This window comes from Triticum aestivum, chromosome 4D (assembly GCF_018294505.1).
Source record: "Triticum aestivum cultivar Chinese Spring chromosome 4D, IWGSC CS RefSeq v2.1, whole genome shotgun sequence".
Lineage (NCBI taxonomy): Eukaryota > Viridiplantae > Streptophyta > Magnoliopsida > Poales > Poaceae > Triticum > Triticum aestivum.
In genome coordinates, this window is record NC_057805.1 from 134,511,160 (window position 1) to 134,520,240 (window position 9,081).

Consider the following 9,081-nt stretch of genomic DNA (forward strand, 5'->3'; position numbering starts at 1 on the left):
AGGAAGACAATCAAAGAAATACCTCATGCTTCAAATTTGTTACACAATGGTTACCATACGTGCATGCCACGGGACTTGCAAACCTCAACACAAGTATTTCTCAAATTCACAATTAATACTAGCATGACTCTAATATCACCATCCTCATATCTCAAAACAATCATAAGGAATCAAACTTCACATAGTATTCAATGCACTTTATATGAAAGTTTTTATTATATCCCTCTTGGATGCCCATCATATTAGGACTAAATTCACAACCAAAGCAAATTACCATGCTGTTCTAAAGACTCTCAAAATAATATAAGTGAAGCATGAGAGTTCATCTATTTCTTCAAAATAAAACTACCGTCGTGCTCTAAAAATATAAGTGAAGCACTAGAGCAAATGACAAACTACTCCAAAAGATATAAGTGAAGATCAATGAGTAGTTGAATAATTATGTAACTATGTGAAGACTCTCTAACATTTAAGAATTTCATATCTTGGGATTTTATTCAAACAGCAAGCAAAACAAAATAAAATAAAATGACGCTCCAAGCAAAACACATATCATGTGGTGAATAAAAATATAGCTCCAAATAAGGTTACCGATGAACGAAGACGAAAGAGGGGATGCCATCCGGGGAATCCCAAGCTTAGGCTCTTGGTTGTCCTTGAATATTACCTTGGGGTGCCTTGGGCATCCCCAAGCTTAGGCTCTTGCCACTCCTTATTCCATAGTCCATCAAATCTTTACCCAAAACTTGAAAACTTCACAACACAAAACTCAACAGAAAACTCATAAGCTCCGTTAGTATGAGAAAATAAATCACCACTTAGGTACTGTTGTGAATTCATTCTTTATTTATATTGGTGTAATATCTACTGTATTCCAACTTCTCTACGGTTCATACCCTCCGATACTACTCATAGATTCATCAAAATAGGCAAACAACACATAGAAAACAGAATCTGTCAAAAACAGAACAGTCTATAGGAATCTGATTTGTTAGAATACTTCTGGAACTCCAAAAATTCGGAAAAACTAGGACAACCTGGATAATTTGAATATTGATCTTCTGCAAAAAGAATTAGCATTTTATCATGTTCTGGTGAATTTTAACAATTATTTTCGTGAGCATAAAGTTTCTGTCTTTTTCAGCAAGATCAAAGAACTATCACCCAAGAAGATCCTATTGGTTCTACTTGTCACAAACATTAATTAAAACATAAAACCACATCTAACCAGAGACTAGATAGATTATTTATTACTAAACAGGAGCAAAAATCAAAGAACAAAAATAAAATTGGGTTGCCTCCCAACAAGCGCTAACATTTAACGCCCCTAGCTAGGCATGATGATTTCAATGATGCTCACATAAAAGATAAGAATTAAAACATAAAGAGAGCATCATGAAGAATATGACTAGCACATTTAAGTCTAACCCACTTCCTATGCATAGGGATTTTGTGAGCAAACAATTTATGGGAACAAGAATCAACTAGCATAGGAAAGCAAAACAAGCATAACTCCAAGATTTTAAGCACATAGAGATGAAACTTGATATTATTGCAATTCCTACACGCATATATTCCTCCCTCATAATAATTTTCAGTAGCATCATGAATGAATTCAACAATATAACCATCACATAAAGCATTCTTTTCATGATCTACAAGCATAGAATTTTTATTACTCTCCACATAAGCAAATTTCTTCTCATGAATAGTAGTGGGAGTATCATAAGAAACTTGAATACTATAAATTGTTTCCACATTAAAAGAGCAATGTTCAGAAAAAGGGTAATCATAATCATGACAAGTTTTGTAAATATAATCATCACTACTTTTTATAGCATAAGTGTCATCACAATAATCATCAACTTTGTTCTCATCATAATCAATTGAAACCTCTTCCAAGATAGTGGAATCATTATTAAATAAAGTCATGACCTCTCCAAATCCACTTTCATAATTGTCACAATAAGATTCAACACCCTCCAAAATAGTGGGATCATTACTTCCTAAAGTTGACACTCTTCCAAACCCACTTTCATCAATATAATCATCATAAATAGGAGGCATGCTATCATCATAATAAATTTGCATATCAAAACTTGGGAGGTTAAAAATATCATCTTCATAAAACATAGCAACCCCAAGCTTGGGACAAACATTAATTGCAGCAAACAAATTCTCAAACATGTCATTCTCATCAAACATAGCATCCCCAAGCTTGGGCCTTTGCATATAATAAGGATAATCACTCTCATCATTAATAGTATGGATAGCACCAATAGTATAGCAATTATCATCATCACAATGAGTAATAGGAGTAACATCATTTGGAAGGGATACCTTTTTACCTTTGCTTCTCTGTCTTTTCTTTTTCTTCTTCACATTATGTGTGGGTTTAATCCTCTTTTTGGAGCTCCTTATTAATGAGATTGGTTGAATAGAAAGCTCCTCCTTGTTACCTGATTCATCATAAGAAAGAATAGGAGGATACGGGGAAACCTTTTCCCTTTCATTAGTATTTTATTCATCTTCTATTTATTTTCTTGTCTTTATGTAATTGGCGATATAAGGATTTTCAATGCAATTCACCGCACAATACATATAAATTTCCTCTAGATCAAAATCAAGAACTTTATCAAGGACAAATTCTGAAAGATCCTTAGTTATACGTTTCATTTCTTCATAACCCACAAGCAAACTAAGTTCATTATGATGTGCAAGGGAAATCAAGACATGATTCGATCATGAAACAATTTGCATTGGAGATTTAGATGATCACGTTCATTGCAAAGTTCACAAGGATGGCAAAGAAATTTTAAATTTTCAGCACAAGCATCTAGCCTCTCTTGCAACCATTTAGTTTCTAAATACTTATGCCTCTTGCAAAATCTATCTTCCCTATTTGGTGTGTACTTGCAAACTCTATGCACTCCACAAAAATTGACATGCTTATAAGAGATATTTTTATCATGACTAGTGCAATCATCATTACTACTATGGATATTCAAGGAGTTCATACTAACAACATTGCAATCATGCTCATCATTCAAAGATTGTATGCCAAACATTTTATTGCATTCTTCTTCGAACACTTTGGCACAATTATCGGAATCCTTATTTTCATGAAAGACATTAAAAAGATGCAGCATATGAGGCACCCTCAATTCCATTTTTTGTAGTTTTCTTTTATAAACTAAACTAATGATAAAACAAGAAACTAAAAGATTCGATTGCAAGGTCTAAAGATATACCTTCAAGCACTCACCTCCCCGGCAATGGCGCCAAAGAGCTTAGTTGACGGGGTGTGAGTGTCGCGTACCTAGCCTCCCCGGCAACGGCGCCAGAAAAGAGCTTGATGTCTACTACACAACCTTCTTCTTGTAGACGTTGTTGGGCCTCCAAGTGCAGAGGTTTGTAGGACAGTAGAAAATTTCCCTCAAGTGGATGACCTAAGGTTTATCAATCCGTGGGAAGCGTAGGATGAAGATGGTCTCTCTCAAGCAACCCTGCAACCAAATAACAAAGAGTCTCTTGTGTCCCCAACACACCCAATACAATGGTAAATTGTATAGGTGCACTAGTTCGGCGAAGAGATGGTGATACAAATGCAATATGGATGGTAGATATAGGTTTTTGTAATCTGAAAATATAAAAACAGCAAGGTAGCAAGCGATAAAAGTGAGCACAAACGGTATTGCAATGCTTCGAAACAAGGCCTAGGGTTCATACTTTCACTAGTGCAAGTTCTCTCAACAATAATAACATAATTAGATCATATAACAATCCCTCAACATGCAACAAAGAGTCACTCCAAAGTCACTAATAGCGGAGAACAAACAAAGAGATTATTGTAGGGTACGAAACCACCTCAAAGTTATCCTTTCTGATCGATCTATTCAAGAGTCCGTAGTAAAATAAGACAAAACTATTCTTTCCGTTCGATCTATCCTAGAGTTCGTACTAGAATAACACCTTAATACACACATCAACCAAAACCCTAATGTCACCTAGATACTCCAATGTCACCACAAGTATCCGTGGGTATGATTATACGATATGCATCACACAATCTCAGATTCATCTATTCAAACCAACACAAAGTACTTCAAAGAGTGCCCCAAAGTTTCTAACAGAGAGTCAAGACGAAAACGTGTGCCAACCCCTATGCATAAGTTCACAAGGTCACTGAATCCACAAGTTGATGACCAAAACATACATCAAGTAGATCACGTGAATATCCCATTGTCACCACAGATAAGCACATGCAAGACATACATCAAGTGTTCTCAAATCCTTAAAGACTCAGTCCGATAAGATAACTTCAAAGGGAAAACTCAATCCATTACAAGAGAGTAGAGGGAGAGAAACATCATAAGATCCGACTATAATAGCAAAGCTCGCGAGACATCAAGATCGTGCCGAATCAAGAACATGAGAGAGAGAGATCAAACACATAGCTACTGGTACATACCCTCAGCCCCGAGGGTGAACTACTCCCCCCTCGTCATGGCGAGCGCCGGGATGATGAAGATGGCCACTGGTGAGGGATTCCCCCTCCGGCAGGGTGCCGGAGCAGGGCACCGATTGGTTTTTGGTGGCTACAGAGGCTTTTGGCAGCGGAACTCCCGATCTAGGTTTCTTTCTGTGGTTTCTGCATTTATAGGAATTTTTGGCGCCGGTCTTACGTCAGGGGGTCTCCGAGTCGTCCACGAGGCAGAAGGGCACGCCCAGGGGGGTAGGGCGCGCCCTCCACCCTCGTGGACGGCTCGAGACTCTTCTGGCCCAACTATTTTACTCCGGGGGCTTCTTTTGGTCCATAAAAAATCATCAAAAATTGGCACGTCAATTGGACTCCGTTTGGTATTTTTTATATAAAACTCAAAAACAAGGAAAAAAACAGAAACTGGCACTGGGCTCTAGGTTAATAGGTTAGTCCCAAAAATCATATAAAACATCCTAGATGGATAATATAATAGCATGGAATAATCAAAAATTATAGATACGTTGGAGACGTATCAATCTGCAGTTATGTGGAATATGTGCAAGATGTGAAATGACATCTTTTTATGGTTGATACAATTTGTGTGGCTTGGGGATCATCTAACTTAAATATATTGGTCTTGTGTGCCCAACACATATGACTCAAGCCCTTGACTAATTCCTGGTCCTTGTGGTTGCCAAGATGATTGCCTGGACATGTCGTCTCATCTGGTGATGGACGTCCGAAGCTCCAATCACAAATTGCCTGTGAGATGAAGTTCTTTCCTGGTATACATGTGGTGTGTTTTGAATACCTGCTTTCCAACTTTTGCAGATGTCGTTCAACTACGCAAAACACCAGCGAGTCATTATGTAGACTTTTATAGACATTTTATGTAAGTTTGATGTCATTTTATTCCTTATCATATACTGCCTCTGTAACTAAATATAAGATGTTTTTGTAGTTCTGTAACTAGATATAAGACGTTACTAGATAGGCACATACCCGGATGCAATTGTGGAAGAAGAAGGAAGAGAGGAAAGAAAGCCATGTGTCGTCATGTTCGAGAAACATTTCGGAATTAAAGTAACTGTCTGATCATTGTATATGTATATTCTCTTGTAATTTCATGGCAACGCACGGGCATCCGACTAGTCACACATAATGAAAGTTCAGAAAAAACTCAATTACTTTTAATGAACAATCTGATCATAAACCCACAATTCATGGATCTCAACAAACGCACCGCAAAAGATTACATCATATAGATCTCCGAAGAGAATGTTGTATTGAAGACCAGAGAGAGAGAGAGAGAGAGAGATCTAGCTACTGACATGGACCCATAGGTCCGGTGAGGAACTACTCACGCATCATCGAAGTAGTGACAAGGTTGATGTAGAGGCCCTCCATGATGGATTCCCCTTCCGACAGAGTATCGACGGAGGCCTCCAAATGGGATCGCGGAAGTACAGAGACTTGCGGTGGCGGATAATTGTCTCGGGTCTCGCTTTGGTGGTTTCAAAATATTTGGGAATTTATAGCGCCGGAATTAGGTCAGACAGAGCCAGAGGGGCCAACAAGACACCACGACACGCTTATCCCTTGGGCGTGGCGAACTTCTTCAGATGATGGCGAGCGATCTCCCTGGCTACCCGTCCATCCTGAATATTACGACTGAATGCCAATAGGGCCTCCACGTCTTCGCAGTCCAGGATATCGCTTTTCTTTGACAGAGAGCAGGACTAGTATTGTCGGGCAGTCTCTCTTCTCTTTTATGACAAGTGACAAATCCCATATGTCGGTTTGTCCAGTGTTATCCAGGCAGTACCCGAAATGGATGGGAGCAAAATTTTGGCTTCGATCCGATTTGATATCAGTTCCAAGGATGAATTTTCTAAGGATCGATCTGATATCGATTCGAGTTTGTTCCATGGAATCAGATTTATCTGGTTTCCAAATTGGGTCTCGGATCCGAGCTCCAGGCTGGATCCGGCAAAACGTGGATTTCGCTCCAAGCCTGACTTTAAGTCGGTGCTCGGGCGAGGGTGACCTTCCGTTCCTCGGTCTGATCTGACATCATTAGTGAGGGCACATCAGCGGGTTTTAGTCCGTCGAATTTGATATCTAGATGGGGATCGAGAATTTTAATCCAACTTGGTTGGCTGTCCGAACCGGCGAGCGGGTGTCCCGATGTCGAGATCACACCGGAGTTGACCTGATCGCCGGTCATGACGACACCGAATCGCTTCGACTATTCAGAGGGACCCGCATGGGCCACCAATGGTGGAGTCAAAATCCAGCAGATCGCAGGGAGAGGTCCCGAGTTGGTAGCCTTGGCATGATGGTAAGAGGGACACATGATTTTACCCAGGTTCGGTCTCAAGAGATAATACCCTACGTCCTACTACAGGTTGATCTATCACGAGATCTATGTGTGTATGAGGTGATCGTCTACGGGCCTCATCCCTCGGTTTATATAGATATGGGGGGTGTACATATGTCGTTGCACCTAAGGTAAATCGTGATGTAGATGGTTTCTATTTTTTGGAGTAGGCGCCAAGTCTTCGGAAGTTTCCATCTTGGCACTCCTAGGTCTGACAAGCACGGCCCGCTAGTAAATTACCATGGGGGTCCTCGGCCCGGCCCACCTGACCAAGATACGTCGTGGCTCACATGTAGCGACCAGACCTCAAACAGTCTGTGCTGCTGTGCACTAGTGTCATCCCTGGATCAGTAATGCTGACACGCACAGTACAAATGGAGGATTTATAACAGAGTAGCAATCACACACTTATTACAACGAATATCTCAAAAGAGAATAAGTATGACAAATATGGCTTAAGGCCATCTAAATACGATAACAGCGGAAGGCTTGGAAGATAAGTGAGTCCATCAACTCCAACGGCATCACTGAGTATAAGACCACGACCTAAGGCACCTTACTCGTCGTCTGAAAAGTCTGCAACATGAAACGTTGCAGCCCGAAACGGGTCAGCACATGGAATATGCTGGCAAAGTAACACATAGAGAATAATGAACATAATAATGCTATACTACATGCATATATGGCTGGTGGAAAGCTCTATGGTTACAGTTTTGCGAAAAGCCAATTTTTCCCTACTGCAAAGGAATAAATTTTATTTAACTATCATGGTGGTTGTTAAACATTGAGATGGTTGACAGCATCTCAATCCCAACTAAGTATCATCATTAACTCAACAAGATTAACTAAAGTAACATGATGAGATTCACATGATAATCCAAGTACTAGAGACTCAAGTTGTCCATAACCGGGGACACGGCTAACCATGATTAGTTTATACACTCTGCAGAGGTTTGTGCACTTTTCCCACAAGACTCGATCGCCTCCGCTTGGTTCTCGCACTACATGATGTTTGAGAAACGGATGACCGAGACACAGTCTTTCAGAAGTGTTTGCACCTTACGATGTGATAGACCGTACCACCTACATCCCCTACATCTGCTAGTCTACCACTGTAAGAGTTTACACAACTTAATCAACTATGCTAGAGCCCATAATAGCTTGCGGCTGCACACGGAAGTTTCTAGCATGAATAATCTCATGATCCCTTTGAACCTGGGTGGCGGTCCAAAAGAAAAACAGGCAATCCTAGAATACCCATGTACCTCAATCCACCCAGATGTGAGTTTTAGTTGCCACCTTAAGTAAACCATTAATTAACAATCTCACATCTGTCATGAATACTCTCAAACCCAATCCACGTCTACGAGCATAGCATAGCAATATAATAGCAAACGTAGAAGTAACTCCCAAGGGTTTGATAATAAAACAGGTAATAGGTACTACCTCAACTACTTCCCAATACCCACAATTTAATTAGATCCTAATCATGCAATGTTTGAGGATTGATCTAATGCAATAAAAACTGGGTATGGAAAGGTATGATCAAAGTGTTACTTGCCTTGCTGATGATCCGCGAAACCTAGAGATTCGAAGTAACAAGCGGCGCACTCCGGGTACTCTATCGCAAACAAACAAGCAAACAATAAGTACTCATCTAATGCACAAGTAAAACTCAAATAAAAGATCCAACCAGAAAGTTCAACTTAAGAACTCCGGTTTGCAAAAAGAATCAATTCGAACGAAGCAACGAAAGTCAAACGGCGAAAGAAACAAGCTTCGTTTACTAATCTGGATCTAGGTCAAATTTTACAGTAGCAAAAACTTGTTTGAGTAGGTTAAACGGAAAGAGAATTTCGAGACGAAACTCTAGGCGCTTGAATCGCCTGATTCCAATAAACGAGCGAAAAGTTAAACGAAAACGAAGATCTGATCTGAAATCGCGGTCTGGAATAATCTCGGAAAAATCCGACGAAAAAGAAAAACTGACGAACGGTTAAAGAACGGACGTTCGTTAACAGCGATAATCCGACGAACACGTTCGTTTTAACGAACGGGTCGGTGAACGTTCACTAAATAATAAAACCGAAAAAAATAAATAAACCGATATGAAAAAAAACGAAAACTAGGGTTTAGAAAAAAATGAACGTTTTTTTTTAGAAAACCGGCAAGGCGGCGGCGACGCGGCTACCTCGGGCGGCGGCTCCGGCGGGGCGAC